Source organism: Excalfactoria chinensis, chromosome 2 (genome assembly GCF_039878825.1).
Source record: "Excalfactoria chinensis isolate bCotChi1 chromosome 2, bCotChi1.hap2, whole genome shotgun sequence".
Lineage (NCBI taxonomy): Eukaryota > Metazoa > Chordata > Aves > Galliformes > Phasianidae > Excalfactoria > Excalfactoria chinensis.
In genome coordinates this window covers 83,363,695-83,389,231 of record NC_092826.1, presented here as the reverse complement: position 1 = coordinate 83,389,231, position 25,537 = coordinate 83,363,695, and the positions used below count along the sequence as shown (strand labels likewise).

Below are 25,537 nucleotides of genomic sequence, written 5' to 3'. Positions count from 1 at the left end.
AAACTATGAAGGGCCTGAATCCAGTTACTGAGTACACATTTCACTCACACTGCTATCAGAATGGATGGCTGCCAGTTCAGTGTCTTGGCCGGCATTCAAACACGCTGATTGCTGAGCCTCCTTGGATTCCAAGCTCACAATTTCAGGAAGAAAAAAAAAAAAAAGAAAGAAAGAGAGAAAGGAAGAAAGAAAGAAAATAATCCCTGAACATGAAATGAAAAACCCTTCACAAACATTTTTGAGATGCTGCTGAGCTGATTGCCCCCCTCTTCTCTTTTGTCAATTCAGTTTCTGGAAATGGGCAAGCACAAGCAGCTTTCTCTGCAAGGAAAGCAGAGAAGGAGTTCAGACTTTATGCAGCTATGTTACAATGAAGGTTAGATTTGACACAGCCAAGCAATTTCCACACATGCAACAAGCTCAGCCTTTCATTCAGGTCAGCAATGGAGGAAAAGGTCTGTTTATACTTTTATATCTTGAAAAATAAGAAAGAAATGCTTCTGTAACTTCTGTCAAAACTGGGTGAGAGAGCACCTTTGCTAGCATTTCTGGGAGCATCCAGCTGCATGCAGGCCCTGCTTTCCCTGCATGGCAGCAGATGTTTTGGGTCAGGCCGCTCAGACACTGCAACAGAGCTTGACAGGTGGTTGTTTAATGGCCTCTACAAGGCATTTGGGAGGGCAGCCTGGCAGCGCTGCATCCTTTATTGTGACAGCTTAATAAGCCAAGTGGAGGCAGTTCAGTACATTATTTTCTAAGACTCTAAATGGAAGTGACCAAACTCCAAAACTGGATGGCCACATATATACAGCCTATAGCTGACACAATAAACAGCATACATGTTCATTTAGCATCCGTACAGCTCATGGACAAGCAGACCCAGTCCTGCCATGTCAGTCTGGAAATAGCTCTGCTCTTTGCAAGATTACCTCCACGTGTTACCACACCTCTTAATGCAATCAGGTATATCTATTCAATGATAATTGCTTGGGCTAATTATTAGAAAATTCAATTTATGCTCATCTGCCTGAGGGGAAGGGAGCCTAAAATTAACTCGATGTATTTACTTAACTTTTTACAGCATTATTATTATTTAAAACCTACGACAGCACTGTGCCCAGAGGCCTCAGATGGGATCAGGATCCCACCACATGTATGCAAGTATCCACCCAGTCTGATATTCAGACAAAGGTCCTGACCCTGCAAACTTTTAGGCAGGAACTTCCCACAGGCTGGGAGCAAGGCCATGGAAATCAAAAGTCTATTAGTCTTCATGGAAGTGAAGCGGGGCATTAAGCCACCACATCCTGATACATGCTGGCAGCAAAAGGCCCCTACTTTGGAATTAAATGCCATTATTTGTCACTTTTGTTTTTATTATTAAATATTTAGATATAAAAACCCCTCCTACCTAGTGCTGCCTTTTCTTGCTCCTATCTTACAACTAGGACCATCATCCATCCAGCGAATGCAAAAATGTGCAGGGAGACATTCTGGCCCCAGGAACACAAGATTCATGTCAATAACCACGTAAGACAATCTTTATATGCATGCTGTGTGACAATTCAATTTTTCCTTGGGGTAAACTCTGATGAATACATATCTGAGAAAAGCACCTAACGGTTCCACTTGCCTTCATTTCTGGACATCTGAACGCCAACACTTATAGTTTACCATTTGGACCACCCACCATCCTTGCATAAATTGATCTTTTTACTTATATTCAAGCACATTTTTTCAGACACAACCTAATTCAACAATTGCACTGGTCAGACAATATTATCAATATTATCATATTAGTCAATATACTGTCACTATTTTAACTGACACTCAAATATTTTACAATATCAAATCAAAAGTAGGGCAAATTGCACCTTAAACTCTCCTGAGAACTGTACTGACATGAGACATGCAAAAGAGAGCAGCAGAAAATGCTGAGAAAGGGAATTATGCCTCCAGGCATCACCAGAAGGGCACTAGAATTAGAAGACCATTTCTTCTTCAGGCTCTTCACTGATGTTTTAGAAAAGAGACATCCATCCATATGTTCTCTGTGTTTGCTGAGGCTAAAGGGCAGCACCTATATGCAAGCATGGCCTAACCTCCAGGAACCTTCACAGGCTCCTCAGCTTACAGCAAATGAAGTGTTAGCAATACACTCCATTCCCCGTTCTTCTCTTCACCATAAAAAGAGATGAGATCAGCCCATGCAGAGGAAAAAAATGGAAACACTGAATAAATACTCACTTCAGTGGGCTGTGCTGACAATCGCCTTGCAGTAGAGCAGTTCAGACAGGGTGAATGCAGACAAACTCACATTTAAGGCTGGTCCTCCACAGCTGACACCTCTCTGTGCTTAAACACCAAAAAGACCTTGGAACAGATCTAAAACCCAAACTCACACACTGGTATAGCAGGTGGAGGAAGAACTCCAGAATTGCAGAGTTTTGTTTGAAAACGTACGGTGGGATAATGTCTTCTGTTACCCTTCCACATTCGTCTGCTTCAATTTGAGCTGCAGTTCAGGGGAGCTGTTTCAAGGTCCCACTAAAAAAGTCAAGGCTTCTGCATTTAACTGCATCCTTGCAGCACAAAATGAAACAGGCAGATGAAAGAAAAAGAAACCATCTTTTAGCCACACAAATTCTATGTATTTTGCATATCGCTCCTAACACACACTGGCAGCCCACACCAAAAAGGCTCCTGTTTTGGAAGAAAGTGACATTTGAGTCACTTTTGTTTTTATCATTAGATAGGAAGACATCAAACACCACCTCCTCCCTAAAATGCCACTCAAGGCTTTACTTTGCTGCCATCCTCGCAAGACTGGGTACCTCTCCCATCCTGAACTCAGGACAGGAACATAAGGACCGGGACTAGGATGTGCTTCCTCTGCAACCAGCATAAAACCCTGGCACTGCTTGCTATTACTTATCCCTCTTTCACTCCACCATTTTCTGGTGAAGAAGAAGCACCTGAACTACCAATTTTTACCCTGCAGGTCATGCTTTGCCCATGCCAGTCTCACAAGTGAGATAACTTGGGTTACACTTGTCAGTGACATGAACTTCTCAAGAAAGGGGAATTTTCTGCTCTATGTACTTCAGACCTTTTGATGGTTGGCTCTATCCTTTTTAATTCCAAAACTAACAACAACACCCATTCTTTGACAACAGGCCTTTATCAAGCTTAAAAAAAAAATAGTAATTCAAACTAACCTGCTTACTTCAAAGCTACGATCATAATTTTAGCTGGCACATCATGAACAAAATGGTCTAGAACTAACCTCAAACAGTCATCTGGAGAAAAACAACATATTTTCCCATGTCATCACCACTATAGCACATACTAACCACAACTATTCAGCCTGTCAATTTTCAGTTTATATTATGATAACTTTACCTAAAAGCATTTCGTGATTCAAAAACAGCAAGTGCAATGCCAAGGAAACATTTGCTGAACTGACGAGCGTGGCAAGGCTCGTGTCAGGAATAAGCTTTCTGTACAGCAGGAAGCAAAGTGAAAACAAATTTCACTGGGGTCAAGGGACTTTTCAGAAATTCCCCGCAACACTAACACATGCTGGTTTAATCCCAAATAATCACGGTAGATGCAGAGAAATGAATCTTAACTCGGTTGTGAACCTTCCATAAAAATCTTTAATAAATACGGTGAACAAGAAAAGGGAGGTTTTATTCTTTTTAATTGCATTAGTAACTCCATTTCCATAAATAGGAAGGTTTTTCATGTTCACTGAGTATCTAAGAGAAGTAAAAAAGCAGCGATTTCTGGGAGTCTGGACAGGAAAGTATCTGCCAAGCACAAGGACTTTGCCAAATACACTTTCAGGCATGTAATCCCCGTGATTCACAAGGAACTAAGCATACGTAGGCTTCAGTTACTTACCTCATTTTAAGGAGGATAAAGCAAAACTCTCATGAACAAGTGTTGTGGTTCAAATTCTATGCTTAAAGCTCCAGACTTTGACAATCATACCCCCACATTCAGGCCTGAAAAACATTCTCAAGCTACTCTACTGCTTTATGTCACCCCCTGCTGAAGCACGCAAGAAGTCATTGCATCACCACCTGATCTGGGGCAAAGAAGAGATGGTCACGACTGCTTTAGCTGGATGTCCACGTAAGAACAGCAAACTAAGCAGCAGAAGAAAACAAAAAGTGCACCTTAAGGGGGCAAGAATGGGGCAAAACAGGTAGGAGCTCTGCAGCTGAGCTTGTATTTATTTCAGAAGCAATACCTGGTTATCCAACCGCAGTGGCCCACACCCAGACTTACAAAGTCAGTGTTATAAGTTTGAGCAGATCTTCCATGATCTCACAGTGAGCCTGAGATAGACTGCACCCAGTGCTCACAAAACATAAAGCTGCGTTCCTCCACTGCTCCGACAGCAATTTATGTCAGTGAATGTACTGCTGCTAATGTGCACTGAGCTCCCACTCCAGATGCCAAAGCCATGCTCCGCACAAAGCCCAAACTGTGTGGTGCCCGGGCACAGCTTGCTATTAGCTATATTTTCCCCTACCTCATGGAAGTTTTAAGGGAGTCACTATAAGAAAAGCAGGAACATTGTAACATGTGTCCAACCACTCAATAAGCTAACCTCGTTTTCTTCATGTAAGTATTGCAACTCAGCAGTTCTACTCTGGAACCCCAGAAAGCATGAGACATTCTTAATTTAGCAAGAACAACTGCATGCTATGTCAACTACTGAAAATCTCAGCGTACAGCAGAAAATGTTTTGAGTCAACAGACTGAAAAGTAAGGCTGCTGGATTAGGGTTGTTTTTTTTTACAGCACGTTCAACATTCTCAAGAAGAGATTTAAAAGATGTAGTATCAGATATGAAATCCTACTTCCCTGCTTGAAGCTTCTACTACTCTCAGACTGTGCAATATGCTTTTCATTTTTTTTTTCAGTATGAAAAATATGCTTTACAGCTGAGGCTTCATGAGTTTCACAGCACTAAAATGTATGCCTAACTTGAAGTCAGTAAAGCCCACTGAAAACAAAAAGGGGCTGCTGAAAAGGTAAATATGCCCTGATGTGTTGTCCTGAATAGGAATCAGACTTAAGTATGCAATTGGGCGTCTCTAAAATAGGCCTTCTAATAAGCACAGATCACAACATAACCTTGTGTATCAAATAATAGCAAAAGCTTTTTGTCTTGCAGAGAAAAACTTGAGGCCTTAGGGCATTAGATTTGATTGCTTTATTAGAATGAATATTAACACGTAGAGGCCAAGGAAAGCTCAAAAGGAATGAGTCAGGGAAGCTGTTCCAGATGGAAGAGTCATGTAGGATATGACTCCATCATCTACTGTGGAAATAAAAATGGAAGAAAACTTAGTATTGAAAAAGCATAAGAAAGGATGATAATACAGAAATCTGAGCAGCAGTAGGAAATGAAAGGCAGAACGATGAAAGGGAGCCTCCAGACATTCTGAAGTACAGGAACATCAATTGGACAGAACAGTGAACTTTCAGCTGTTTTGCTTTGGATAAACACAAGCAGCTCCGAGCTTCTGTGCCTGTCCAGAGCACATCAACTCTCCTTTGGACAAGATGTGGGCTTTGACATGGACAGCTCTGCATGAGACTTCCAGAATTAGCATGCTGAATGGACAGAAGCACAGTAGTATCCCATTACTGTTGTTAATATGTCCCAACAACACAACTGAAAAGGATGGAATTAAGTCAGACGGTGTCTTAGGCACCACTAAGACTAATGGGAAATTTTAAAAAGCAGAACATAGGCTGAGGGTGGTATTAAAATTATTAACAGCAGCTTAGGAGAAGTAAAGGAAACCATCAAGTCTAGATGCTTGAATCTTAATAGGGCAAAACACTTAAAAAGGCACTACATAGAACTGTCCTGTTTTGTTAGGAAAATGGACGGCATGATCTCCATTAATAGGACTCCTGTACCTTTTTCATCAGCACAAACAGGAAGCACGTGAATGTAAAACAAAAACAACAGTGAGGTAAAAGCTTACAGACAAAGGTACAGAAGTCTTCCACTCAAACTCTATTTGATTCTCAGATGGCATTTTCAGTCAGAAGGCATAAGCGATCCTTCTGGACAAGGTTGGCTGGACAACTGCAAAGGCAGGTCAACTCAAAAGCCAGTCTATACATTCTCTCCCCTGGCCTGGAGACTCTTGTTATTACAACTGTGTATTTAAGTGGCTAGCCAAAACAGACCTTGACCGAGGCCTACGAACCTAATGCCATCATAGTAACAGTAATAAATTTGACGAGAGATTCTTATTAAAATGTCAGAGAGAAGCATATACACATCATGTATATAAATAATCTGCAAAAATAATTTCAGAGACATGTTTGCTCTTACCTTTTGGAATCAAAGGCCTGACCTAAAGTCTATAACACCAATAAACAGGCTCAGAGACTTCAAAGTTCACTTTAGGGTATGGGGTTTTTCCACGACTTGTGTTTTTAAGTTGCGCTCCCTCACTGTTATGGCTTCTTCTCTCTGGAAGCAACAGAACTTCAAGCCTACTTCAACTAGCATACTTGAAATCAGCTCACCTGAAGGCAGTTCAACAGTCTTGGTCTTTATATAATTATCTGCCTAGAAACCACAGAGTCTGCGTCCGCTGTCTATTTGTTTACTCGTCCCTTGATCTAAGCAAAGGGATGCTTACTCAAATATTACTTCTTTTTTTTTTTTCCTCCAGTTTGCAAATCTCTCCTGCAAAGTTTAAACTCGGTCTTCCAATAAACAAGATGAGCCTGATTGCTTTGAAGTATCTTGGCTTTATCTGAGTGCACAAACTAAACATCTAACTGGTATAGCCATGTACGTCAGCACGCCAGACACAAAGCAGTGCGAAAAACCAGGCTATAACGCTTGCATATCTTTCATGTTTATTCTTTCACCCTTAAGGATGTTTTCTTGGTTAGCCAACTTTAAAATCCATCTATTGTATATACAGCACTATTGAAAACCGGCACTCAAGTGTACAAGATAAACATGTGCTCCTACTGAAACATGAGATAATAAATTTGCATCCCTGTGACTACTACTGCTACCGTGAAGCTGCCTTCAGCACACAGAGCAATACAAAGCTGGGGAGCCATGCCAAGGAAGCAAGAGGCCTTGTGCAGAAAAAGGCCAGCACTTCAGAAACACAAACAGAGCTGCGTAAGGGAGAAACGCAGGGTCACTGAAAACAGGGTCTGCCAGACATTATATATGTAAACCCAGAATAAAGAGGGAAGTTTCTTCATACAAGTAGGAAGGCGTTCCTGCTCAGAATACATGTGGCCCCACAGCCATAGGGAAAGCAAAAGGCTCTGAATTCACATTTACTGCAGAAGTAAGGTACTGTACGTTTAGATGTCTCCCTCCTGTTGTTGCGTGTGAACTTCTTGCTCTGTTTTTTTTTTTTTTTCCCTGTTGCCTGATTACTTTTTGCAAAAACAATAGACAAGCAAACAAACAACCTTGGAATTTAATTGCTTTTAAGACTTCTATTTCCAGTTGAGTTTGGTGGGAATTGGTCAAAAGGCTTAGTACTAGAGAGGGAATGAGACCAAACAGACAGGCAGACATCATCACCACCACCACACACACCTCAGTTCCTTGGAATCCTGGCTAAAAACACCTCAGCTCCGAAGCAGAAATACTCAAGAAAGATTTCATAATGCTTTACCTAAGAGTGATATCAGTATCATTATCTCCATTTTATGGCTGAAGCACTGACTGGTTGTGACACGCCCTGAGTCGCCCATCAGATAGCTTTTACTTCTGGCTTTGCCACTGTTTCCTGATTGCAAGCTAGTTCCCTACCAGTGGAACCATTCCAAACCACAGACTGCAAGAGAAAAGGGATGCAGGAGTCAGCATGTGGATGTCTGAACACTCTTGCAGACAGGAAGGAAGGGGAAGATTTTTACAGGTGTGAAAGAAACCAAGAAATGCAATTCTCATTCCAAATGGCAACACCTGCCTCTAGCAGGCTCAGTGCAATTGGCATTATAGATGCGTTTTATGAAAAGGCAGCACAGGACAAGACTAACTTCAATTAGCACACACCATAGAGGTGATTGCTTCAATTAAGAAACAAGCCAGAACAAAACCAGAAACCCAGAGAAATCTGATCAGGGCAGACAGTGGAATCTGAACTCTAGCTTTCCGATTTGGCATCTACCGTACCTGCATCATGATCTGAACTAAGTGCTTTGTTCTAAATACCAGCAGACCTTAGCCTGGATTAACTTTCCAACCTTCCTGCTCTTCTCAAACTCCTGGAGAACCCACCTTGAGAGACCTGGAATGTTTCTGCTGAGCTTCAAATCTAGGAACCCTTAGCCCTATTTGGCCAAGTCTCAGGAAGGCTAAATTGTTACTGTTTTTCTTTGTTCCCTTTTCATGTGAAAAGAATACAGTAATCAGTCAGGAATCATTGAAATGATTCCTTACCTAAGAAAATGATCGTTGGAAAACAATTTTCATTGCTTATCTCTTAAATAATTACATTTGTAGCGAAAAACACTGCCTGAGATCAAAGTTGTTGAAGTGTTTGGTTTGAACTGCCGTACTGTGACCAGTGTAAGCTGCAACATCATGCAACATCAAACAAAGTACCATATCGTGATGCCAGGACATAGCATTGTGCTTTGTGGCTTACCTGATCTAGGTATCAAATTGTCTTTCCTCTGAACTCCAAGAAACTACACCAAGTGGAAGGATGCTACTGGTGAGGAAGGATTTTCAAGAAGGCAGCATTTTGATACATGAGAGTGGCTCCTCAAAGCAGCGCTCCTCTTGCTGCGTTGCAAGTGTTATCAGGTAGGCTGGATGACAGACACATGAAGCAACTTCACGGGTCAGCTACTGCTCAGATAAAGCACAGGTCTGACTAATAACCATGAGAAAGCCTCCTACGCTCTCAGTTCCAGTTTACAGACAAACAATCTTCGGGCACAACTCCTTGTCCCCCACACCATCTTCACCAAAGCAAAAAACTGAAAGACCCCAAAATAAAATAAAATAAAATAAATCACAAAACCAACAAGAGACAATTAAGCCATGACAAATATTTTCTATGCCCAAACCACCTGGATTTTCCAGTATGATACAGGCACCGAGACTGAACTCATGGGAGTTTCAGCTACACTGATACCATACTAGCTTTGCACAGTCAGAGTTAGGTGTGCTTTTTGCAACATTTTGAAGTCCTGAAGGAACATTTGAAACGAAATGCCTTCACTGAGCCTTAAATGCCTCATGCCATAAGCCTTAAAATAACAACCATAATTAAATTAAGGACCATCTACGCTGCTGACATTTACTTTGCTGAAGGAATAACTGCTTTACACACTACCTCCGGCCCTGCTCTCACCAGACACAGGCTTTGTGTTGGCATGGTGGTTTCCCTCACTGACCACGGATAAACACTGCTCTCCGCTGCTTCAAGACTCCAGCCCTGACATGCCAGGCAGCTTTATGAGCACATACAGGTCAACAAGCAGGCTCAGGGCTCCAGTAACCAAAAAAGCTACTGTATGCCTATGGGGCATGAGCGCTGGAATTCTTCCTCTGCCATTAGCAGTCCAGCAAACTCCTGCTTCCCTCTTTCATTCCCAGAGCAGTAACTGCAGCTAAAGATCTTCCCACTGTTTCAAGCCATTTTTATGCATTTAATGGGCAAAGATCTGAGAATGAACTGGAAACTGCCAGCCCCAACCTGACCAACAATAGATTTGCAGTACTGATGGAGTTTTCCTCTTGAGGTGGTCCTTAGGAGATGTTATTAGGCAGCTCAAGTGAAAACAGGAGCTGATTTGACATCTATGAAATACTTGCATTATGGTGAAAAATGACCTCTATGTTATTTTGGTTGGAGTTTATACAGAAAAGCAGCAGTATAGCTCAGTCTGAACTGAACCTGTCTTATTCACCAGTGGTACAGAGCCAGCACCCATCTCTTCAAGAGAACCAAACACATCCTTCTGGAATTAGACAGACTGAGCCAGCGTTTACATACTGATCTGCTAATAAGCAGAGCTGGGAATTCCAGAACAGGAGCTTTATATTTATTACTATTATACATTACTATCAAGCGTGCCAAGTTCAGGCACTTTAAATTATGAGGGCTGCTATCACACACTACTTTATCAGCCTTTCACACAACTGTGTTATTGAAGCATCTTGATAAGAATGTCTAAAATGTCTGCTATGCTTTAAAACAGCAAACCCTTCCTTTTCTGTTCTGACCCAGCCATTTCAGTCAACAGAGCTCTTTCTACTCTTTCAAAACCCTTTCTGCTCTCCTAATGGCTGTGATCGTTCTGACTATCTCGGAAACTGCTAGTCCCCAAAATAATACAGCACAGCTATTTATTCATGCTCGTAGCTTAACATGATATTTTGAGGACTACCATCTCGCAGTATGGAATGAAACATGGACTTCCATCTTATGATAAGAGACCTTACTATCACATGTCAGCCTCCATACACAGAACATCAATGCACCTTTAAAGCGAAGAAAATCAGGAAACTGTACAACAAAAACAACCAACTTGCCAAGCATACGTTTTTGCACTTGCTTTTACATTCCCAGGCCTGCTAAAATCAATATATATATATAGACAAGCACGTGTGTATTTTCGTATACATATCCACTCACTCATGAGTGCATTTCTCAGGAAGGTGCCAGTCAGAGGAAGAGCAGTCAGGAATGTAAAAAGCCATTTCTGCTACATTGAGCTAAACCAGTTATCTTTTTCATCATTTTTGAAGGTTTTTTTGTGTGTGCGTTAATTGCTTCATTTTAAAGAGCTCAAAATTGTTCCAGTATTAACTCCTGAAACATGGCTTCTGTAAGTCCAGTCAATGCCTTTGAAACAGTATTTGACTACAAACTTAGCTATGACCGCAAAGTTAATCTACGCATGTTGTGATAGCTACCACTGAATTGAACATTAGAAGTCTATATTATAAAGGCTACCTATCCCCGCACTCATTTCACACTGCATGAATTTCACTTGGGACACGCAAAGAAGGGAGACATGGAGCAGAAAATGCACTGCTAATAAGCAAGGTTTCACAACCTAATTTAACCTACTAATCTATTTTTCTGCCACTCTCGCACACATAAATAGGATGAAAAGCAGAGGGTTCAGATTCTTCATTACACCCTTTCTTACCATCTACCTGAGCACTCCTCAGCAGCCCCTTCTCTCCCTTGGAGCTCCAGATGACCACCTCCAGAGCCAGGAAAACCAATCAACAAGATGAAGAGGAGCTGCTGACATTAGCAGGGTCAGCTGTTCCGAGAACAAGGAGGCTTCAGTCTGCTGGCTGTTGAGGATCTTCCCTAACACCACGCACACTTTCTTCAGTCCCAGCAAGTTACCCAAAGCTGAGTGATTCTTGAGAGCACAAATAATAAAACTGCAGGACACGCCTGTGCTGCACAGCCACACGACACAGGCTCACAGTCGGGGGCTTGTGCTGAGAGAGCTCAGTCATCCACAGGGTACGCTGAAGGGCAAGGCTGTGCAGACACACCTGTTTGACTATCACCAGCAGAAAACCAGTGGCAGGCAGCACCCTGCTCAGTCTAATTAGCATGATCAGGGAAGATGTAAGGGGAGAACCAGCGCTAATTAGCCTGAGCAAAGCACCTTGTCAGCTTGGGAATCTCTGCACAAGGCTCTGATGCACAACTCAATGCATCTGCTGTGACTGAGCCTTTGCGCTGCCTGCAGTCAGCACTGATTTCACTGTGGCCAAGGATCATGTGCTGCCGAGGCAACGCGAATCACCACATGAGACCAGAGTGGGGCAAGTCCTCTTCTTAAAGCTGCTTCTTTGAGGGGAGGAGCTACAGGGGTCCTGCAGATGAACGTACGCACCCCTCCCATTGCACGCACTTAGGTATCTAGCTCAACAGTCTTCCTTTGTGTAATCATTTTTTGAGAGAAGGGGATCCTATTCTGTTTGTCACATATTTGGACTTTTAGATTTCATTCTACGGCATTATAGGTACCCAGGAGTAAAAGAACACAGTGCTAACAATCCTTCCACTAATCTGCTGTTCCTTCCACATCTCAAAATACTCTCCAGATGGAAAGAGTTTATTTGTAAGAAGGACTGAAGAAAAGTGATAATTACATTAGAGTAATAATAACAACAACAAAACCTGCAGCTACTGAAGATTGCCTGCTTCACTTAATTTAAGAAGGGGCTTCACCCTATAAGGAAGACACAGAAAGCTCTGTGGTTCACTCACCCTTTCTACGCATGTCATCAGAATGCTCTCTGTTCCAAACCCCTTCAGCTAAACTGGTTGGACTGGTCAGTGATAGCGATAGAAAGAAGTGCTACTGCTCCTACCTCCTAGATCAATCTGCAGGCTGCTCTTCAGGCTGAATAAAGATAGCTATAAGAACTTGTTAATGGAGCAAGGGAAGGGAAGAGAAGCTGGGTGAGATCCTCACTGAGGATCTCACATACGTGTATCAGCTGGCACAGCCTGAATGACAAAGGGACATTATTTCGCTTCCCCCCCCCAGTAAGAAGCTGATGCTTTAACAGAGTTGCTTACAGTGCATGGCTTTACAAGAAAACAAACAACAGTCCTTTCAAAACATCCAAACTAGACCCCCAACAGGTTAAGGCAAACATGAGACGTGTCGGCTCCTCCAGCACTTCTCATGTCACTCTCTCTAGAGTGCCAAACTGGATTTTACTTCACTGGAGGCTTGTGCTACCTGAAGTTTCTTTTTTGGACCCACTAGCACAGAATGCTACGTCAAGTTGTTGAGAAGAGAGGTTTTATCTGCCAGCAAGACAAGCTACTGCCAGATGAAGGCTTAAGGCACGATTTGCCCCCTGCCTCCACTGTGAGGAGTCTCTGCAGCGCTGCTCACAAGTGCCTGCTTGTCAAGGAAGCCAAACTCTGTTTGTCCCAGCTTCTTTCAGCCATCACAGCTTTTGCCATGCTTTAGCAGGATCTGCTGCTCCCCAGAAGCTGGGAGTGAAACAACGAGGATTTACAAACCATCAGTCCATTCTGATTGAAGGTTACTGGCTACAGAAACCTACAAATACTCTTCCTCTCCTCATCTAACACAACCTCACTGCCCAAACAGATTTCCTCTATCACTGCTGAGCGCAATGAACTTGATTTGCCATAGTGGTAAGTGTTATTTAAAGAGCTGCTGGGAGAATACGTGAGAAATAAATAAAAGACTGCAGTGCCTCAGGTTTCATTAGCCTATCCCTTGATCTGACACCCCAGCAGGAAAAGAAGTTTGCCGCGATCCTGGTAACTTGGTTCTTTATCTTCCTCCTCTTGACCTCTGTACCATCTGGTGCCTCTGAAACATTAATCACTATCAGTGGCTGGAAACACCAATGCTGATTAACAACCAGGAACATAAAACTCACTGGGAGGGAACACAGATAGCATCAATGCTGCCAGTTTCTCTAGAACTATCTAATACACCTCCCCAGCATACATATCCAGGGTCAACATGCCTGGCAGGCTGCAAACAAACCTGGAATAAAAATGAATGAACAAGCTGTTCTGAACAGTGTTCTCCTACGAGGGTAGCAGGGCTCACCATCCCTTTAAACTAACCCTACTGGTTACAGCAGCCCCTCCTTCTGAATGAACACTCTAAACAGGAAACAGAATAAAACTTTCCTTCTAGGAGAGCTTAATTTGTATTCTCATCCTACCGCTGCCGTCACCACTATTAGTACCAAGAGTAGCATCAGCAGGCTACCAGATGATACTGGTGGGATCATTGTGGGCACTGAGAACCAGCTCACCAACACAGCAGCACAGAAAAAGCAAAAGAGCAAAGAAAGTGATATTCTAACAGCCATGGGACACCTGTGTTTTGGCCAGCTCCACCCTTGCAAATACCAGAGCACCTTCCATGCCATGCTGACATCTGCAAAGCTGGGCTTTGCTCCCAACGCTTCTCCCTGGTTTACACCAAAGCTCCTCACATCAGGAAGTGCTGCCAGCAAGGACCTCAAGCCTGTCTAGCTAACAGCGCCAAGTCAAAAAGAAGAATGACTGCAAGGAACACTGTTGAACTATAGAGATGTTTCTTCCCTGCAGAGCACAGGGCAGCACCCCAGCTCTGTAATAATTAACAGATGCATTCACCTGCCTCCCTTGCTTCACTTACTCGCTCCAGTGCTCTATGACTGCCTGGACTTCCCTAACGGCAAATCATGAAACCAAGCTGACAGCAAAAAGCTGGGACAGCAGCTAAAGCGACTGCCAAAGAGAAATCTGTTTGCTCAGGCAAAAGCTGTTCTCAGTCCAAACATGGGAGTCATAATCTTACAGCCATTTGCTTTGGAAGACAATGAAGGGAAGGCATAGCAGGCTGGGAAACTGCAGCTCGCCACAGCGCAAGAAGAGAACAATCTTTGTGCCCAGATTTCCTCGCTCCGCAGGGTAAGTTTTACAGAGCTGACAACCAGTAGCAACACGTAGTGGCCCCAGGCACTGTGCCTGCCTATCAAAGACTTGGATTTTAGCCCTGGAGAAATTATAACTTCTCAACTCTCTGGAAGCTCTACCGGCCAAGAAGAAGTCCAGTGAGTAACAACTGGCCTAACTAATGGTTAGTTTAATACATGGATCGCATACTGCACGCAATAAATGCAGGGGAGCCTGGGGTTCAGGAAGAACAAAGGGAGAGAGGCAGGAGGAGGAACGCTCAAATGTGGCTGGAACAGTGTGTCTACAGGTTACAAAAGGCAACTAACTGGGGCTGCTACAACTGCAAAGTGCTGCCACGGTTGGGGCTGGCACACCAGTGGAAAGGATGGAGCCAGCAGATCAGCAATGGAGGTGAGGGAATGGGAAGCTCAGCGATTTGTGTTGAAAAAGACATCAGGAAAGGCAGGTTAGGAGACAGTGCATGGACATGGATAAACAGGCACCTGACGTCAAGGCAAATAAACTCTGAATGCTCGTGTCTGAGGGCACTGTCACCACACAATCCTTTATAGGGCTGGCCACTCAAACACTTCTCCGCTGGGTGACGGGGGGCCCAGCCCAGCCCCACATGTGCTTCTTGTGCTGCACTCACAAGGTCTTCTGCAACACCCATTGTAATCCAGCATTCATCTGTTAAAATAAGCTGCCAAACGTAAGGCTGGAGTTATGGTCAGAGGCTTTTCTTTGTTGCAGCATTGCAAGAAACCCAAACCTCTCCAACTTCCTCTCCCAAATGTCAGCCTTGAGCCACTCTGGTTCGTCTGTCGGAAGCATGTGATGTGTAATAGAAGCCAGGAAATAAGACTTTCTGAATAAACATTTATTTGGTGAGAAATACTTCTAATTTTTGGCAGAGAAATGTCAGAAACCTGAAGCCATATGTATAGCGTGCCTACAGAATGCAATTTCTATTTAAAGGGAAGCTGCAGCTGTCTATAGCTCTTAATGAAGAATAATGCCTGGGAATAAATTACTGCTGTTCGGAGAGACATTTCTCAAATGACAGCGATACTCCCTCTTCTCCCCCCCCACCATGAATATGGAGCAGCAGGCACTGGGCAGTTGTTGGGAAGAATGGACACATACAACTCTCGTCAACAGCCCAGTGATTTCCATGGACAACTATGAAGTGCTTTAGCACATGGCCACAAAAGCAAATGCATTCAGAAACACGGGGGCTGCATATGACACAACTTCACTTCTGCAAGGTGTGCGCTGCTCATCACGGTCCCTGTGCAGCAGTTTCAACCACGCTAAGGACTCAGCACTGACAGCACTCTCAGCAAAGTACTGCCAACAACGATGGGTCTGGGTTTCCCTGCAGAGGAGCTGCCACGCCGGCAGCCTGGGCAGGAGAAGCAGGTGATGCTCGAGGGAAAGGGTGCGCCCAGGCTGCCGTGCCCTCGGCAGCAGCTCAGGAAGCAGTGCTGACATCAGCCCCAGCAGCTACTCCCTCCTGGCCCAGCCAGCGTGCAAGGTGCCAGGAAAAACAGCAGTGAGGGCTGCCAGGGGAGCAGTGTGAGCAAAAAAGGGAAGCAAGGAGCTGGGAAGGCTGAGAATGGGGCTGGGGCTGAATGCAGCCCCAGAGATGCCCTTCCGCAGGCAGCTCCCCACCAAAGTCACATACTTGGAGGCTGCAGGAGAAAGGCACAGGGGTGTTTACTGCCCCGTCAGCTGCAGTTTGCCCAAAATAACAGCTCCAGATATGAGATCAACTGAAGACACAAGTGTTAGTTATTGACACATACTGAGTTCAGAGATTTATTTTCCATTTCCCACTAACTGTGCCAGAGGTTTCAGCGCAAGCGCAAAAGAAAAACCAAAAAACCACCACACATGAAGAAAAGCCCACGAGTGAGGAACATGCAGAGTTTATTCATTGCTCCTGTCAGAACTGTGCTTGTGTGGCTTGCAGTCCAGAGAAGATGTGGCACATGTTTTTAGGATGGAAAAAAACTCAGAGTACCTACACTTCACCAGAGAACTACAGAATCTTATGCCGGAACTCACAAGGTACCCTACTGCAATAGCAAAGCAGCCTCACCTTCCCCTGTCTTGCTCCCTAGTTAGGAGAAATAGCAGTCCTCCTTAAGAAACCCTCCGGACATCTTTCCTTCTACCCGCAGAAAAAGAATATGGACTTGATTTGTACAAGCTCTGCTATTCCAGGATTTCACTTCATCCAGATGAGGAAGGCAAGAGAGAGGAAGCAAGAATGCTGTGCTGTTTAGTAAACAGGCAGTTTCTAGGTGGATCCAGGACGCTGGTCCCAGCTTACTGCCCACCCCCCTCCCCGCACTGAAGTTTGCTTCGGTGGCAGGAGGAGGAGGCGGAAGGGATGAGAGCAGCGGGGAGGGTCTGTGCTTTCCCTGTGTCTTAATGTGACAACATCCTGCAAACACTCAGGGAAAAGAGAGCGGTGCTTTTAAGGAAAATCACTGTGCCCTGGCATTTCCTTTCAGCACACAGGGCAGCAGTGCCACTCCTCCTGGCTCCAGGTACCCCTGTCTGCTAGAGAGGCAAATGCTGGAAGGAGAGGAGCCTGCCTGATGACTCCTTGCCACCACACTGTTCTCTGGGCAAAGCAAGGTGACAAAACGCACTCACAAGGAACTCCTGAAGAGCTCTCCATTGCCTAGAGTGATCCCCTCCAAACATTCATCCTCAGTGCCAGGCTGAGAGCCATTCTCAAGAGCACTTTATACTATCTGTACCTGGAGAGAAGTGTGCTGCTACTTCTTCACAAGCCATGGCTTCTTGAGTGTAATTCAGGGTTTTGGCACCTGAGCGGTAGGCCACAGCACTACACTTGCAGTGGGCTTATTTTAAACCATCGAGGACAGAGCAGAATGCAGTAATCACACCACCAGCATCTCGCATAGGCACTCCATCCTCTGTAGTGGCTGATGGTTCCCTCCCTCCTCGTGAAGCTTATCTGGCTGATCTCAGACACCCAGACAGTCTGTATATCATGCAGGGAATGCTCTCCTCACATGTGGTGCTGCTGCTGCTGTAATCGGCAGAGATGATTGAGACATCCTGAGGAAATACCTCCCGCTATCCCAACAGCTTCACATGCTAGAGCAGTTCATTATCATCATTATTATTCTTTGAGGCTGCTCCCCTCTGCTCTAGGACGTCAGTCTGCAAAGTAAGCCCTTGTGGTTTCAAAGAAGCCTTTCAAAGTGTGGGAATAAGCTGATATGGCTACATCTGCTTGGATACACAGACAGTGAGAAGCTCCAGATCTCAGAGGTCCCTTATTCATCTTAATGAGTTATTAACTCAGCAGCTTAGTGCTACTAGTTACTAGCAATTCTGAATGTTAGCCTTGTTAACTATTTCACTGTAGATGAAGGCATGTAGGAAAGGGGAAAGACGACAAAGGTTTCTCTGTGTCTCCTGCAATGTTGGTTTTGCAAGTAGCCTTTGGAAAGCAGCACCACTTAGGTCCTGTCTCAGTCTGCTCCCAAAGCCTGCAACCCAAAGATGTAAGCAAGCCAAAGGAGGGAATCTGACTTCCAGGAAGGTAGGAAGAATGCACAGGAGTCAGAAAAAAACAGTTGTATTAACTAAATTTAAGGAAAGCACAACAACTAATTTACTCAAACTGTTAGACTCTGTACCTGTATTACTATCACTGGCATCCTGAAGGACTACTCAATAATGGTTCAAATATCAACTTATCTAACTTTAAAACTTTCACGGTTTCTAAAGATCAAAACAAGGATTATTGTCACACTTGGTAGGCAGAGAACTCTTGTTTCCTCTGCTTTTCAGGATGTTTACATCTGATCTGCACATTTACCCACTTCAACCCAGAAACACAGTGAACTTCATGAGAAAAACAATGAGCACATAAATATTTATGACTTCTTTTTAGCCTTCCCTCATGGGAAGGGTCTCTTTTATTAAAGGTTGAAGGAGAGAGCCTTAATTATGCGACTGTTTTCTCTCTGAAGGTATGCTACTCCGATTCCCATGAATTTCCAAGAGCAACATTTGTATAGAAACGTACAGTACTCAATTTAGTACAGCAAACTGATCAAAGGAACAGAAATTTGGAATACCAGATGAAAATAATCTCCAATTTGGAAGTATTCAAATGATTGCAATCAGCGTATGACCACGTATGAAATTACTGAATCTGAACTGTATGCTGAACTGTTACCCATAATATTTTTCGTTTTTGTTAGGCTACGCCATCACAGAGCCTTCAAAAGCAGGATTACAAAGTTAGCTAAAAAAACAATAATGATGCATTAAATAATTGTAACGGTCCAAGGGAAAGAAACCCAACATCATTACTCGGCTATCACCATTCTGCCCTTGAAGTCACTAAAAAAAACTAAATGAAGTAGAAGAAGAGTGGGAGGAAGAGAAATTAAACGTCTGTTTTTGCAGCCTAACCCCCAAACAACTGCACTTTGCTTTCAGCACAGCAAAAAGATGCGCAATACATCCCAGGTACTGGAGCAAATGCTACAATACAAATACCCCCACACAGAAAACGTGGTGCAAATACACATTATTGCTGCTAGGAACTCACAACATTCACTACGTTCTTCTCCAGGGAACTCTGGATTATCCTTTAGCATGAAGATTTTTCAGGAGCTGCTGGATTGCTCACAGGTCCTCAATGGCTTTCCTCTTTCAAATAAGGTGAGATAGAGCTGCAAAAGATAAGGAAAACAAACTAAGAAAGGAAAACAAGAAATTAAAGGAGGAAAATCCATACAGTCCTTCAGCAAACGCACAATTCACATTTCCTTGAAGCAAATACATTTTTAACGGGCTCCCAAGATGAAGATTCCAGTGTAGCGCGTATGTCAAATGCTGATCTAGAAGACTAAGCGTTATTTGCTCTGCACTTCTTATAATCAACAATTAAAACCCAGTTCAGAGTTGCTGAAGCATAATAAAACTGCTCTTGGATAATTCAATTGCTTTAACGAGTAGGGGGAAAAAAAAAACAAACACAACAGCTACTCTGGATTGTTTTGAATAGTGTCTGCACGTAAAGCGCAGGAAGTGCAAGAAGATCCATACAGGAATATTTCTGTTTCTAGTGAACTTCTCTCAAGGAACAAGAGCATTTATCTGTTTCTGCACTTACCTGTAATGCTGCAACAGAGAAGTACTGAAACAAAAAGCATGCATGCACACAACTGCTACTCTTCAGAGGGAAGTAATTTTACACAGCTGAGATTTTTAATATTGTGCCTTTCACATTTATTTGACAGTAGATTTCTATAAGCTAGGTCTTAATATTTATTTTTATTTTTACCAGCTATGTACCAGATATCAAGCTACCCAGAGCCTTTTTGCAGGGGTCTGGGTAACCTGTCGTGCTACCTTTTAAATGGAACTTTACAATCAATGTTTAGTACAGAGTGTATATCCATAGAGCCCACGTTGAGCCTCTATTTTCTTCAGTTGGGTTCCCATGGGCTACCTATGCTTCTCAAATTCTTGGTGTCCTGTTCTGCCACAAACTCTTCCCATTTCTTTGACATAACCTCCTCAAACATTTTTTTACGTTCTTTCAGGATTCACATACATAGAATCCACCCTATTAGGACTGCAGTGAAATCCACATACACGTGCATGCAAATCAAAGATACGCATCTGAGATAGTCCAAACTCTCTTAACGTTCAGTAGAAAACAGTAGGCAACCTACAGAATAATTAATATGACCTATCTTAAACATCTGCTTTAGGACAGAATGAATCATTCTCCAGACAGGTCTATTTCTCTCCCTCCATAAAGTAAGTCTAGACACTTAGCTCAGATTGGATGACTACAGATGAATGCAGATGAATCTCACCCAACGAGAAGGCAGGAAACAAGTCAGACAGACAGACAAGAGCATTCATGGGTGAAGAGTAAAGCGAAGACAACACAATGGTAGTAGGCGAGGGAAACACTCAAAGTTACATCTCCCAGATAGCTCATTTTAGTTTAACAAAAAACCCCTCCAAAACCCAAACCAACAATTGCCCAACTGATCCAGTTTTGGTGTAAGACTAGCACAATTCACTGGCTGAGATGAAGTCCTCAAGTGCCCATAACTGTTTGCTACCTCTTCCACCTGGTTGTGACTCTCCATGCACACCAGCAATGACGATGATTGTAAGTCTTAGTTGCACACATCTCCCTGATGGATTGTAGCAATGCAATATACCTGCTGTAAAAGCTTTCCTCGTTAGAAAACCCTGACCTAAAAGTACAGCTCCACAGTGACTCAGGCACTGCAATCTCAAGATCCTTTAGATACCCGGGCTCAGGCCAACAACTTTTCTTCTCTGATAAAATGGGACACTGCTGCTTATTTGACAGAAGTACAGACAGACACGGTCTTATAAGATTTGTAATGCTAGAAATCCAACCAAAAAGAGTAAAATACAACTTCTAAGTCAATTCTCAACACTTTGTTTAACCTCAAACTGTTTGTATTCAATTGAGAAGGTTGCAAAGTGACCTCATTGCAGCTTTCCAGTACCTAAAAGGAGTTTACAAACAGGAGTGTAGTCAACTCTTTACAAGGGTAGATAACAGCAGGACAAGGATAAATGGTCTTAAGTTGAAGGAGGGAAGATTTAGGTTGGATGCTAGAGAGAAATTCTTTACCAAGAAAGTGGTGAGGTGCTGGAACAGCCTGCCCAGACAAGTTGTGGATGCCCCATCACTGGAGGTGATCAAGACCAGGTTGGATGAGGCCCTAGTTTAGTATTAGATATGGAGGCTGGTGGCTCTGCATGCGGCAGGAGAGTTGGAGCCCGATGATCCTTGAGGTCCCTTTCAACCCAAGCCATTCTATGATTCTATGATTTCCATTTTTATTTATTTTTTAATTAGATTAATTTCAAGGTAAAAAACAAACCAAACCAAACAAACAAACAAACCACCACCACCACAACAACAACAAACACCCCTCAAAATACTCACAGAATCACAGAATGACCTGTGTTGGAAGGGACCTCAAGGATCTTGAATCTCCAACCCCCCTGACACATGCAGGGCCACCAACTTCCACATTTAATACTAGACCAAGCTGTCCAGGGCCTCATCCAACCTGGCCTTGAACACCTCCAGTGATGGGGCATCCACAACTTGTCTGGGCAGCCTGTTCCAGCACCTCACCACTCTCATAGTAAAGAGCTTCCCCCGACATCCAACCTAAATCTTCCCTCCCTCAACTTAAAACCATTTCCCCTTGTTCTGCTGTTATCCACCTTGTAGAGTTGACTCCCCTCTTGTTTATAGGCTCCCTTCAGGTACTGAAACGCTGCAATTAGGTCACCCCGTGTTACAATGAAGCATTTCATTATTTTCACAATCAGTTCTTCTGGTTATTTCCCCCAGTAATTTGGCAATTAAAACATTTCTAAAAATTTCATTCTTAATATTCATTACTTCCCTCAAAAAATCACCCAACACATATCTCTCGTCATTCACCATTTTGGTGAATATGAACATGGATTGCAAAGAACTATCAGAAAATATTTAGTATTTCAGCAAAAGTTAGGTGGATTCCAGCTATTTTTAATGTGAACAGAGATTTTTATTCCAGGCATATCTTGTCACCCGTTCCAAATCCTGCTTGCATCTATTCCTTTGTATCACCGTCTAGAGTAAGCTACCCCTAACACTGCGCTGAAACTCACTCTGGTCAGCAAATGTCTTTTCACTAACTTCAATAGGCTGGATGAGGATTTTGATTTCAGTTTAAACAAGGCCATGATTGCCTATACAAAGATTCAAATCATGGAAATAAAACCTCTGCATGCTAAATATGCAGTTATCTTGCTACCAGTTTGCAGTTTGTGTTGCAGACTCTTTCCAGCATGAGGACACCAGAACAAGTCAAGAAGAAGCACCTGTCTGACATCATGCACTGGCAATCTGTAGCAGCTATCCTTGCAGGTGCACTCATTTCATGGGAAAGACAGCATGAAGCAAGACAACCAACACCTAAGGGGAGGAAAGGTGAGAGCTGGTATTTACCACAGAGTACATACACATGCACCATGTACACAGCCCGTTACAAGGGAGCAGATGATACACTGCAAATTCATAAGCTAGTTTCATCTCTAGCAGTGTGCTTGTTTTTGCAACAGGTAAGTTGCAAGTTGCCTATAAATGTTCCCACCCATTTTTATGTTTAAGATTTAAAGACAGCAGAGCACAAACTTCAGGACATGAAGGGAGATGCTCCGCTTCTTGAAGCACACTCCTCTCCTGTAGAGCAGAGGGCTCATGCTCTAACCAGGACAATCTTTTTGCTATGCAGTATCTGGCAGTTTGCTCTTTGTGGAGAAGGGGAATAAGTTCTAGCTCTGAGGGACCATCGAGGAAGGCAGTGGGCTCCATCAGGCAGATATCTCATCCTCTTTTCCCGAACTAACAGCTTTCTTTCCCCCTTGTCTACATTTGGAGCAATCATTCTGAAAGTGTGGAAAATACAGACACAAGTACAGCGTGGCTCTGGGTTGTAGTACCAACAAAATTTCAACCACACTTTGCCATCAAAGTTTCAACAACATTAATCATTGCCAAATATACTATTTATTTATTTATTTATTTATTCATACTGTTCATAACCATATTGCAGATATGATTACTGACCACTCATCTGCTATTAGCAGGAACCGTCGCACAAGGGGCCTGGTTTTCGCGGTCCCACAGCATTCTGGTTATTCAAATGTAACAGCATACCTTTGAGCCCCAAGAAGGACACTGAATTGACTAATCGGAAGTGAAATGGAGATGAACAGACCTCAGATCTAAGCATGAAGAAATACTTTGGAGGAGGCACTAAAATGGGACCCCAGGGCAATCAACAAGAAAGAACCACAGTACAAGCAATTGCAAACTGGACAAACCAAGAAGAAAGCAGCTCTGTGCAATACACCCCATTTATCCCAACAAAAGGTCATGCTCTCCACCTTGCTTTGAAGAGGAGGCAGTGAGAGACCACCATTTCTCCAGTCCTTTCCTGTAGGTTTTTAATTGTTGTTTCTTGCACTCTTGCCTCGGATAATTCGGTTTTCCTAATTCACAAATCAGCGTAAGCTAATAAAACTGTTTAAGAGACGGCAGCATTGTTCCTGTCTGAGTCGTTCTGTTGTTTGCTATTATCCCACAACTAATCCTTCAACTCAAATAAAACCGTAATTCATTTTCTCCTTTATTCTCCTGCACATGAAACAGCTGCAGACAAGTTCAGTCCTGCCCTGCCGCAAATGGGAAAGGCGAGGCTGGATCTTCCTGGAGTGTATGCAATTTCAATTACCCAATGTGCATATCATCTATCATGGGAGGAAACAACTTCTAAAGGATTTTCAACAGGTCCAGCTGAGTTTATGCACATAGAAAAAATAATAATGACAATAATAATGGAAAAGGGGATAAAACAAACTATTGTTCGGATTTCAAGTTAATAAAGGCTTCTCCACATCAGTCATGCCAAACTTTACCCATCTGAGAATCTGCTGACATTTTGCATAGTGTACAAAGGCTGCTTCTGATGGGGCTGAGTCATCTTTACATTAACTGTTCTGCTAGTGTAAAAAGCCTTGAATTACAATTCAAGCCTATTCTGAGGCTTACAGCAAAGCCCTTTTACCTTAGCATAAAAGAGGCTCAGTCTGCTTAAGAGTAGGGCATCACTCTAACTTCTGCTTAACACCCATTCCTTGTCCAAAACTGACAACATCTGGAGCTCGGTTCAACCCGGTCTGGCCTCATGAGAGAGAACTTCTATGGATTTGCACGTGATCTGCAGAGAAACACCCAACTTCACAGCACCTTAAGCCTGTTTTGTGCAGGGTGAATAAACCCTGTCTGGGTGTGAGGGAATAGTAAATCAAGTTGTCAGCACTTTGCACGTCCTGCAGGTCCTAAAGCAGAAAAGTAATATGCAGCTCATGGGGCTCAGATAACAAGGCCCCACAATCTGTAGTAGGGGGAAGAACATGCATGTTTCCTCCCCCAGCTCTGTGAATATGTTCAGCCCTCTGCACCTTCCTTCTGTGTGAGTGTTGTTTCCAGTGCAGGTACTCGCTGGCAAAACGAAGTGCTGCAGGGTGGGAGCATGTTTGCAAACAGCAGACATATGGGGCCATCACACAGGGCTGCAGGGGTAAGGCTGTATCTCACATCCTCCAGTGTAGGAGCTAGTACTGAAAGTGATCAGGAATTCAGGTCAAGTAGCATAGCTATAAGTCATATAGAAATCAGTGTCCTGAGATTTAACTTTAAAAATGGCAGGTATTTTTCCAAACTTAAGCTCAATCCTACTTATTGCTCAGTAATTATTTCAGTAATAATGACTTATCCCAATAAGACTTGAGGTTAACCTGTGGTTAGCCCTGTGCTTAGTTTCTGAGGTTCTCCCCATGAGGAGTGCAGTGTAAAGTATTGAAGCAGCAAGTGGGCAGGTGGGCTGTGGGTGCAACTCACGGTGCCATCCAAGGAAAAGAAAACTGGGTTGTTTTGTCTATGCAGAAATTGAAGAAGCAACTTCTTCTTCCAAGCAGAAGAAATTGGGGAAAAAAAAATGCAAACAGTCTATAATAATTCAGGCTCAGCCTGAATGTTGAACAGATACAAGTAATAAATGTAACCACTCTGGATGCTACTGTTACATGACAAATATTTTTCTTTTGTGAAAGCCATTATGCAAAAAATGCAGCTCAGCCGCAAGTAGAGACACTGAGCCTCCTGCATCTTGGAGGAACCACAACACACTGCTAACTTGCGGATGAGAACCAGTCCAAGGGCCGCACCTTCATTAAACACACGGACAGCATCTCAAAGGTGATGGCCACAGCACTTCCTGCAAACACGGCGTAGAACAGAGGACCCAAAAGCTATGAGCCCCACAGCTCAGAAGCATCAAAATCACTGGCTGAGGTTCCATCTATGTGCAGCAACTCAGACAAACCACCTGGGGAAGACAGTTCTGAAGACAGCAGCGCTAACAAACACCAGCACGCAGGCTGAGCCCTTGGCC

At 43.4% G+C, this 25,537-nt stretch overlaps 1 protein-coding gene across 7 annotated transcripts in view; it reads right to left on the bottom strand.

Moving 5' to 3' along the window:
- The window catches only part of ATXN1 (ataxin 1), a 194,226-nt gene that overhangs the window by 56,622 nt on the left and 112,067 nt on the right, over nucleotides 1–25,537 (bottom strand). For all 7 annotated transcript variants that reach the window (XM_072329068.1, XM_072329075.1, XM_072329073.1 and 4 more), the window contains one exon: nucleotides 19,069–19,192. The gene's annotated coding sequence lies outside the window, so the exon portion shown is untranslated. The remainder of the gene's footprint in view (nucleotides 1–19,068; nucleotides 19,193–25,537) is intronic.